The sequence below is a fragment of the Miscanthus floridulus genome, chromosome 1 (genome assembly GCF_019320115.1).
Source record: "Miscanthus floridulus cultivar M001 chromosome 1, ASM1932011v1, whole genome shotgun sequence".
Lineage (NCBI taxonomy): Eukaryota > Viridiplantae > Streptophyta > Magnoliopsida > Poales > Poaceae > Miscanthus > Miscanthus floridulus.
The window spans coordinates 146,770,892-146,782,375 of NC_089580.1; the positions used below are offsets into that span (position 1 = coordinate 146,770,892).

Sequence of the window (11,484 nt, forward strand, 5' to 3'; positions counted from 1 at the left end):
CCTAGCACCACCGCCCCCTTGCACCGCTAGGCCCCGCTCCTCAGCTCCGGCGTGGACTTGGCTCGGCTTAAGAAGAAGAGCACCGAGGAGGAGATGGTATGACCGACCACCTGGCAAATATAGGGGAGCAACAAGACCCATAAGGCCAGTATCAGTGGAGGTTTCATCAGAGTTTCATGTTCATTAAATATGCTGATGTGGCACTGTATTAATGAAGAGAGAGATGATAAAAGTTTTATAGGAGTAGAGAGGGTTCCATGAGGATGAAACTCTTCTACACTGTTTCTAAAATATATATGTGTTGAAAACTGGGACATGAAATCCCCACTGAGACCGGTCTAAGAGTCAAGCAACCACAAAAAAGATAAGGCGGCTAGTTGAATTGCTCAACACGCACTGCACTACCCCAATTCGCTCCAACTTTACACAATTGCACCACTGTACAACTGAAAAAATATTCTATTCTGAACGCTACACAAGCACCACATCACCACTTGCTGATTGCCGAATTGCACTAACATCACTTGGAACACAGAACTATCATTTCGACACACCATCGTCCTTGCTTGTGTCATCGTCACCGACAATGTCCCACATCATCGAACCAACCAGTGCCACGCAGAGCTAGCTCTGCCTACTTTCTCAACAAGGGAATATGACCAATTGAACCTATTATCATCACTCCGATGTGTGCTCGGTGCCAAAGATTGAGGAGCCTACAACAGCTAAATGATTCTCAGGTCCAAGGATCAATCAGTCCTATCCCATCATCACTTCGGCCGGTGTTTGGAATCCTAACTTCAATAGTGTCGTTGTTGTAAAATATGTCTCGTCAATGTACTCATGTGAACAGGAAACAAAAACCTGACGATTCTTAAGGCCTGGGCGAATTGGCATCCAACATATATGTATATTTATTAGGATCATATTTTCTGAATTGCACACTTGAGCAGAAAATCCAATCAATAGCCTGTAGCAACTATATGATCCATGAACCAATCAATCCATTGCCAGTTCGCCGAGTGCACAATATATGATTCTAAGGTCCGAGTAAGGCCTTGCTTCTACCCCAAACCCCCCCCCCCCCCCCCCCCCCCCCCCAGTGCACAATATATGATTCTAAGGTCCGAGTAAGGCCTTGTTTCTACCTCAAACCCCGCGCCCGCGCCCCCCATGATACTACATTTTCAAAAACTAAAACTCAAGTACTAATCTTCTGCAAAGATCTTCAGCGAATTAACATTCGAGGTTTATATGCTGTGTTTTTTTGGGTGTCATCTTCTTTCTGAAATGCGACACTGGAGCAGAAAATCTTACCAGGAGCCCGTAGCAACGGAATGATCCACTTATCATTAATTATAGTCAATTGTCTATGAGACTATGACTACTCATGTACACTCATCTGGAATCCAAACTTCGATCTTGTTGCTGACGCAACATTCAAAGTATTTGGTCTACGTCGTCGATAAATATAAAAGCACTTCTCCTATATTTTAGGTGCCTCAAATTTTAAGATAATTTCAGACAAAACTCTTGTATGACCAACTAGTGCAAGTAAAGTGTTACTTTTATGCCTTGTTATTTGTATTTGTATCACAACATATCAAATTTTGATTTTTTTCTAACTATAGAAACAATTGAAAATTATTAATTGTCTTTTGTGCCAACGCAGATAAGATTTTATTGGATTTTTGTGATGTTGTCTAATGGGTTTTTTTTATTCTTGGAACCAAAAATTACAGCTTATGTTTATATAATTACAACAAACTAAAACTGCAATCTTTAATATAATAAAATATATACAATAATCGTCGCCTAGAAGGAAGGTAAAACAAGTACCTTATATATGAGCTAGTTTGGAAACTCCAATCCCCCTAAAATTCATGACTTTTCTCGTGGTGGGAAATCTATGTGAATATTATTTGAGTAACCTATTTATTTATTTATGGAGAGTTTTCCATACCTGAGTGTGCCTTCTCTTTGCTTCTAAATTAGCCCTATATATATATATATATATATATATATATATATATATATATATATATATATATATATATATATATATATATATATATATATATATATATATATATATATATATATATATATATATATATATATATATATATATATATATATATATATGAGTTAGACTTGTGAAAGAAGATGCATGGACGACCATAGAAGCACTAGAGGAAGACGGCCCTCGAAACTCAAGAACACAATGCGAACACGTGGAATTTTTTTTGTGCTGCCAAGGGCACAGCGTTTTCTGTTGTTCTTTTCTCTAGTATATATATAAGAAAAGCATAAGTACAAGATCATGCCCATGAACACCATGACGTTCGCGCGCACCACGCTCTGCACATGTCGCGCCATCCCACGACCAGAGCTTGCCGCGCGCCATGGCCGGACTCCACTACACGCAAATGAAATAAAGAGAAGTTAGGCCACTGCATGGACTCCACTACATGCATCTGGCTGTACACGACAGATTATTTGATACTAGGCTTTTACATGCATATATAGGGATACAATAAAAGCAGCAACAACGAGATGGTACTCATCAACATATGGTGCGCGTGCCGATTTTTTTTTTAATTTTAACACTTTTTAAAAACTAATTTTAAATTTAACACGGTCGTTTTTTTTAAAACTAACACTTTTGGCCGCGCCTATTTTTCTGGCGCGGCCAAATGCCTGTGCCGCGCCATGCATGGTGGCGCGGCAGAGGGCTGACGTGGCGGCGACCGGAATCGCTGACCGCTGACGGGGCAGGGCCTGCCGCGCCACCGATCTTAGCGCGGCACTGCCGCGCCCTGATCCGTGGCGCGGCAGAGCCGAATAAAACCTCCGCCGCGTCCCGCGTCCACCTGCAAGCCCGCCTCTGTTAGAGCGATGAGCTCGGTCAGTCTACCAGTGTCGTCTTCAACCTCATCCGCCTGCAAGCCCGCCTCTGCTAGAGCGATGAGCTCGCTGAGTCTGGCAGTGTCGTCCTCATCCTCGTCCCCCTCATCAGACAACACAATCGGTGATTCAACAGTGCGACCAGCTCGCTTTCTGTGCTCATCTAACTTCTTTTCCTCGTACCTTGCACGAGCCACCTCTGCAACATGGTCCTCGCTGCATCCAATACCTTCATGTATAAAATGCAATCAGTTAGCAACGCAACTATATTACATTTAAAATCAGACAACGAAAAAAAGGCTTCCAAGCACTCACTGGCACATAATGAAACAACATGCCCATTCAAGACTTGCATCTGTACTCTTGTCCCCTTCCTTGCCCTCTCCTCCTCTAATGTCATCCGTCTCTCCAATCCCCATTTGACAAGCCCAACATCGACCGGGTTATAAATACCGCGCTGTCTAGCAAACTCACGCATCTTGTCTTTGTGATGTTTAACGAAAAGGTTGACGTAGTCAGGTCCATATCCCCTCTTTCGTGCAATTACTTGCTTCCCCTTCAGTTTATCCAAGAACTTAGCTTGACCATCATAACATTCTCACCTGCATTTCCTAGTGCTCTGTTCAAACGATAAATTATATCATATATGTCTTAGCAAAAGAAACAAAATACGATTTCATGGTTACCACAAAAATAACCAACATCATCATAGTCAATCATATGGCCGCAATAATGGCCTATTCCAAGCTCCGAAGGGACTAGACCGTAGTTAGATTTAACATCATATTCGCACTTGACTGGCGGTGCTTTGTAAATTAACTTTTCTTTCTTCTTTTGCTTTGCTTTTGGAGGTTCTTTGGGCCATTTGTTCTTAGGACCATATAACCACTCCTTGAAATGACACTTCGTCATTGAATACACCTAAATAACATGGCATTGGTACATGACACATATAGCTCAATATTTCAACATATACACTTTGCACTTACTTCATGCTTGTTTGAACACACAAACTTCAACGTATTGTTAGGGTTTATCACGGCTCGGTCTCCGCAATGGCACATAGGAGGTTCCTCGAGTCGTCTAACTGCGGCTAAGTGCTTCTTCTTAGCCGTCATTGGAGGGGGGTTAGGGGGAGGTGGAACCCACCGCTCGAAGTGCTCTCGTGGATGTCGCTGTCTCCATCAATCGTCGAAAAGGAGGTACCTGGGGTCAAACTTGTCTGCACCGTTGATCCATTGAAAGAAAAAGCACCTCTCATGGGCCAACACAACAAAATTCCAACAAAATATTAGTAACCTAGTAATACAAATGAAGAAAAAAACATACGAAAACAATTACTTACATTAAAATGACTGCATGTGTAGAAGCAACGAGACGCTATGTCCGGATGTCTCGATTGAAACACGTCGGCCGGACGACCACAGTCACAGTTAGGGACATGTAGTTCAGGAGGGACGGGGGTATCTTTGCTAGACTCGTCGGGGTACAATTCTCTAGGACGACCCCGTTTTCACCATAACTGCTCCCGAAACATGTCTTCCATCAAATAAAATGGTTCAAATTAAGCATCAATCAAAATAACATAAATTAATGTAAAATATAATCATTTGCAATGCAACTAAAATAATACAACCGACAATTATAGCAACAAAAAAATACATGGTAAACATACTTCTAACTAAATAATTAACCTTAACATTGACAAAATCAAACTAATATCTTCCTTCAAACCGTAGACCATAGTTCCCAAATATATTTTTTCTCCTAACCTTAACTCCCATTCATAATATCCTATCCACCATTCAAACGAAAATAAAATGTGTGACATTACCTTGAACGAGGACGAGGAGGGAGGGAGGCGGCCGGAGAATGGAAGGGAAGGGAGGGAGGCGGCAATGGAGGGCCGGGCGGCGGGGGGGGGGGGGGGGGGTGCGGGCTGCCGGCGTTCGTGGCACGGCGGCCGGCGTGCTCGGCGGCGGGCTGGTGCGGGCGGACGCGGGCACGGCGGCCAGGTGGCCTTGCTGCTCGGACAGCAGGACTGGCCGCGGGGGTTTTATTCGGCTCTGCCGCGTCACGGATCAGGGCACGGCACTGCCGCGCCAAGATCGGTGGCGTGGCAGAGCCCTGCCACGTCACCGGTCGCGATTCCGGTCATCGCCACGTCAGCCCGCTGCCGCGCCACCATGCATGGCGCGGCACAGGCATTTGGCCGCGACAGGGCAATAGACGCGGCCAAAAGTGTTAGTTTTAAAAAAAATCCGACAATGTTATATTTAAAATTAGTTTCCAAAAAGTGTTAAAATTTAAAAAAAAATCTACGTGCCTTAGTAGTACAACTTATATATATAGCAGCTAGATTTGTGAAAGAAGATTGACCATAGAAGCACGAGGTTGACAGAAGGTCTCCAATGGAACCTTCTTTGCCATGGTTAGGCCAGAGCCCTCAGCCATGTCCACTAGCTCCGTGACCACTCGTTCCCAGTTGAAGCACTGGATCATAGTTCCCAAAGCAATGCCTGCCAACTGCATCCCCAGGTTCTCTGCTGGGCACCGTCGTCTCCCCATGCCAAATGACAGGTCCACCATCTTGCCAGCTGCTTGGTTCCTGCCATCCTCAAACCTACACATCGCGTGCATATACATATAGTAAGCTCAATTAATTATATTGTGTAGCAATAACACACACGTATTCCCTCCATCTCAAGATAAGTGCACTTCCAGATTTGGGTTGAAGAGATCAAGTATACTAGTGAAATTATCTACTACCTCCGTTCCGGTTTATCTGGCGTACAAGGCCATATACCAGCAGATACCAAGAAGGCTATGGAGGCACGCGCGCGTGTTTACTGCCGTGCTTCGCTGCGCCTCGATTACCATCGCACCGCCGGCCGCTAAATCATTTTTTTATTCCGGTGGAGAAATTAGCAAGTGTATAAAAGGGCACGGACGTGAGAGCATACACTAGCTAGCGCAGCGGTTCAGCTGCATGCATGCAGCATGCGTCGCCGGAGTAATGACGCATGTACGCCAGATATTGTGGCCGATTCCAAAAACGCATGTACGCCAGATAAATCGGACCGCAGGGAGTACTATATAAGATTGTCTCCGGAGATCCAAATCTAAAATAGATAGTAAGAGACTTAAAATCAGCCTTCAACAAAGTATTTATACGGGAGACCTATTTTGGGTTACCTGAGAGACACAACCCAAATATGAGTATCATCTCTCCTGAAAACTCATTTGCAGAAAGGATTCTCTTTTGGATCTCGTTGTTGGAGAAGATACTGAATATGTATTGAACCTTTTACCTGTAGCGCTACCCAAAGGACGAATGAGTCTTGTATTTTAGGTGTTGTTGTTGGAGATAGTCTAACCCTACTAAAGGTGTCCTAACATGCAATGATTGCACCTTGGAAATATAGAAAGGTACAAAAAGGCTACCAACGTTATATAGTCCGTAGCATTTTGAATGCTAGAAGCGCATTTATTATGGGACAGATCGAGAGAGTACCGAGATTGACACTACTATAAAAAAATGTTTGTAGCAATGGAGCAATTTTTTATAAAGACGACTGGTGATGGAGCCGCCCCTATAGTAACGTGCTCGGGACCCAGGAGACCAGCATCCCCTACAAATAGAATAGTAGGGGTGGCTGGTGATACGAGCCGCCCCTGTTAACGAGTCAGATTTGTAAGGGCGACTCACTCACCAGCTGCCCCCGGTGTTTCTATTTGTAGGGACGGCTGGTGATTGAGTTGCCCCTACAAATGCCCCACGTATAAATACCTGCGATTTGTAGGGATAGCTGAATCACCAGCCGCCCCTACAAATGACCCACGTATAAAAAATTATAGCACCTTCTTCCTCCTCGGGTCACTCACTCCAACCCGTGAAAGAAAGGTGGGGAGACCTTGGGCACCTCCCAAAAATTGCTCTACTAAGGGAGAAAGGTTTTGGTCTCAAATTCTTTGGTGGAGAGGTTGTAGAAGATAAGAAAATGACATTCCACACTTTTTTAAAAGTTTTAATGGTTGGTTAGTGAGTAATTAGAGTTTTACTTTTCTCTCTCTTCTATGATGCTTGAGCTACTTATGAAGCAAATTAGACCCAAGTTTTGAATGTACTAGGGTAAATTAGGTAGGAGAACAAGATCATAAACTTATTTGGTCCATGTTTCTTGATTTTAGTGAATAATTAGTTAGTTTTATGGATGTTTCATGTGCATGTAGATCTAGATCAAGGATTTGGTTTTTTATTAATTTTATTTTTATAAATTTATGTTTGATGAAATTAGACTAGGGTTTGCATGAAAGATATTGGGTAAAATATAATTGTTGCTAATTATTGTCTTTAAAATTGTTTATTGTAATAAACAAATATGTATTTTAATTATTTATGGATAAATGGGTCATTAACTAATTTTCCTCTACCATGATGTGTTTGTATGCTTCATGTAATTATATTTGATTTTATATTCATATATATCTGAAGTATATACAATTATTCTCAAGTAATTATTAATTTGATCTATTTTTATATATATCTGAATAAGTAGTCTTTTAATGTTTTTTTATTGTTGTTGTAAAAGATGGAGTACATGAACTCTTGGATGTATGGTTCGTTAAGGTTCAAGGCATGTTTCCATGAAGAGGTGGATAAGTTTATTGAAGCCGTAGAGAAACATGAAACGACATTGACTAAGAATAAGGATACAATTATTTGTCCCTATAAAGATTGCAAGAACCGCATGGCATGGACAGATGTGACTATCATCAGATCATATTTGATTATGCGAGGATTTGTTGAGGACTACACAGTGTGGATTCATCATGGTGAAACGGTTATTATTAACGACGAGGATGCGGAGGAATACGACGACGAAACCCTAGAATCCCTGTCCCAATATTCAGCAGAGCTTGATGCATTAATGGATCCCGAGTTTGGCAATGAACAAGGTGGTGATGCTGGTGGTTGGGATGGTAACGACGAAGGTGGTGCCAATAATGATGGTGGAGCACGTGTCGGGGATGAAGATAATTTGGAGGACATGATTCGAGCCCTTGGACCAGAGATTTTACTAAAGAGCTCGAAAGGTCTAGAAAATTTGGAAAGGGTGACAAAAGTATCGAAGGAGACTGTGTATGGTGTTGAAAAGGGCTATCCGACACATTGGATATTGCTACATTTTGTGCTTGAGCTACTCATCCTGAAGGCTAAGTATGGCTGGTCAGACTATAGTTTCAATGATCTATTACGTCTCCTGTCATGGGTGCTGCCACAACCAAACTCAGTTTTCGCCAACACATACCATGCGAAGAAGGTCATAAGTCCATTGATAATGAGGGTTGAAAAAAATTCATGCATGCCTCAACCATTGTGTCCTTTTTCGTGATGAAACATTCAAGTCACTAGATAAATATCCCCAGTGTGGGGCCAGCCAGTACAAGAGCAATGACCTTTACAGTGGAGACAAAGTCTCCATGGGGAAAAAGAGAAATAAGAAGGGTACAAAAAAAATTATACAAGAATCTCATCCCCTAGAGGACACTCCATTAGGCAACGATGCAAAGCAGAGAAGAATTCCTATCTTAGTAATGTGGTACCTGCCAGTGACCGACAGCTTAAGACGTATCTTCCTAAATCCTAAAGAAGCCACACTCATGACATGGTGGGATGATGAGCGCAAGGTGGATGATGATAAGATTGCACATTTGGCTGATTGTAGTCAGTGCAAAGGATCGATGAGAAGTACAAAAAATTCAGCGATGACCCAAGAAATGTATGGTTTGGCTTGAGCACCGATGGAATGAATCCCTTCAATGAGAGGATGAGCGACCACAGCATTTGGCCAGTGATCTTGACCATGTACAACATCCCAACGTGGTTGTGTCAGAAGAGAAAGTACATTCTCCTCACTATTCTTATTTTTGGCCCTAAACAACCAGGCATTGATATAGACGTGTTTCTCGAGCCTTTGATGCAAGAAATGGAGAGGCTATGGAGGCATGGGGAGCCGATGTACGATGCGTTCTGAAAGGAGGACTTCATATGTAGAGCAATAATATTTGTTACTACCAATGATTACCCCGCGCTGTTTACTTTGTCTGGATAGATCAAAGGGAAGACGGGATGCTTGGTTTGCTTGGATGGTACTACATGGGTGTTCCTAGATGCATCCAAGAAGATAGTTTACCTAAGGAATCGATACTTCTTAAAGACAAGTCACAAGTACCGCAACAAATTGTTCTTTAGATTTTATAACAACACCCCCGAAATTGAACCCCCTCCAGAGAGACGTCATAACAGAGAACACGTGTATAGAATGGTGAAAAACACATGCGTCATCTATGGAAAGAAGAATTCGGATGGGACAAATAGAGATAGAAGCACACCTCCTGTCGAAGGCGTACCTTTCAAGAAATAATCGATCTTCTTTCAGTATCTGCCTTATTGGACAGACTTGGGGGCCCCCATGTCATTGATGCTATGCACATGCAGAAAAATGTCTTTGAGAGTCTCATTGCTACCTTGATGGACACAGGCAAGTGAAAGGTTGGTCTAAAATCATGAAAAGACATGGTGCAGCTAAACGTGATGCCACAGCTTCATCCGGTACCTGAGGCTAATGAAAAATACACTCTACCCGTGACGTGCTTCAACCTAACACTAGAAGAGAAGAGAGCTATATGCACTTTCCTGAGGGGGGTCAAAGTTCCGACTGGGTTTTCAGCGAATGTGAAGAAGTTAGTGTCGATGAGGGACTTGTCAATAACACACTACAAGGCTCACGATTATCATGTGATGCTGACAGTGTTTCTACCTATTGCAATCAGGGCTATAAAGCCAGAGTTCTTGAAAATAACCATCACCCGCATGTGCTACTTCTTTTCGAAGATCTCACAGAAGACGATTGGCAAGCAAGAGCTGAGTGACCTACATGAATTTGTGGTGGAGACACAAAACTAACTAGAGATGTGTGTACCTCCTGCTTTTTTTGATATAATGCTACATCTCATGATTCACAAGATTCATCAGATACAGGCGTTGAGCCCCTGCTACTTGTATGAAATGTGGTCCTATGAGCGGTTCATGTCGGTTTTAAGCTGATACGTGCATAATCGAGCATACCCAGAGGGCTCCATGATAGAGGATTACAGTACTAAAGAAGTCATCGAGTGCTGTCAAGAGTATCTAAAAGTACAGAAAGGGATTGGTAAATCCAATTCTCGTCATAAGGGTAGACTAGCTAGGAAGGGCACCAGTGGTAGAAAAGTGTTCATCAACCATGATTATAAAGAGATGAGTCGGGCGCATTACAGTGTCTTGTAGAGTACACAACTAATGCAACCATACATTGATGAATACTTGGCTATCATTATGGCAGAGAGAAATAGTCGTTCAGATAATTGGGTCATCAAACAACACAAGCAACGACTAACTACATGGTTGAAGGACCAAAACATAACGCCTGGAGAAACCATAAACTCTATTACCATTAGTAGGTTGACGGAGGGGCCATTGAGACAAGTGACATCTTAGAAAGCTTATGATATCAATGGGTATATGTACTATACTCACGCAAAGGATAGTAAATATGTGAACCAAAACAATGATGTTCGAATAGAAGCTCTCGATGGATTGAGACAAAAGATCTAATACTTTGGCATCATTGAAGAGATATGAGAACTTGACTATGGAAGGAATATAACGGTGGCCTTGTTTCGATGCTGCTGGATCAAACAACATCAACTGAACAATATCGGATTGAGAGTCCTGGACCTCTAGAATCTAGGCTACCAAGATGACCCTTGGGTGCTCGCTTCACGTGTCGCACAAGTTTTCTATATGCCTAACCCACAGAGTAACCTTCCCCCGAAGAAGAAGACAAAGCACGTGGTTGCCTCCGGAAAACAACATATTATCGGAGTTGATGGCGTCGATGATGTTGAAGCTTACAATAACTACGATGAGATGTCGCTATTCACAGACTTTCCTAAGAAGATCAGTGTTGTGGAAAAGAACCTACCCAAAGATATATTGCCATGGGAACAAAAAGGTATCAAGGGAAAAGTCGTTACTGCGGGCTAGCTAGTTATCGAACGTGGAGTGTTTGTGTAAGTGTGTGTGTGTTTCTAAAACTTCATTTATGCATGTGTGTGAGACTATATATTTATGTATGCGTGTGAGACTATAGATTTATGTATGTGTGTGAGACTATGTTTATGCATGTGTGTGAGATTACCCTTTGTAACATCTAGATGAACCTATTGCAACATCCACTCTATTACTACTAAAACAGCTGTAATACGCATACACTTAAAACATGCACTTATTACTACTGCAACATGTTCGGACTACTATTGAAACACTTAAAACAATCACTTAACACTTTATGAAACGAAGAAATGACCAAAATATAAGTTGGAGATCTTGACGAGTTTTATGTTCATGACTTTTATAGTTGAAATCATTTAAGGTTTCAAAATCTTGTTTTAAGTTGCCATTTATTGAAATTCAAAATTTTAACTGTTTGAATTTGGTCAAATAAAAAGATGACCAAAATAAAAGTTGTA

General features: G+C 42.0%; 1 pseudogene; it reads right to left on the reverse strand.

Annotated features, from left to right (window-relative positions):
• Positions 1–5,262: 5,262 nt before the first annotated feature.
• LOC136464871 ((+)-piperitol/(+)-sesamin synthase CYP81Q1-like) overlaps positions 5,263–11,484 on the reverse strand; it is an 11,604-nt pseudogene continuing 5,382 nt past the window's right edge.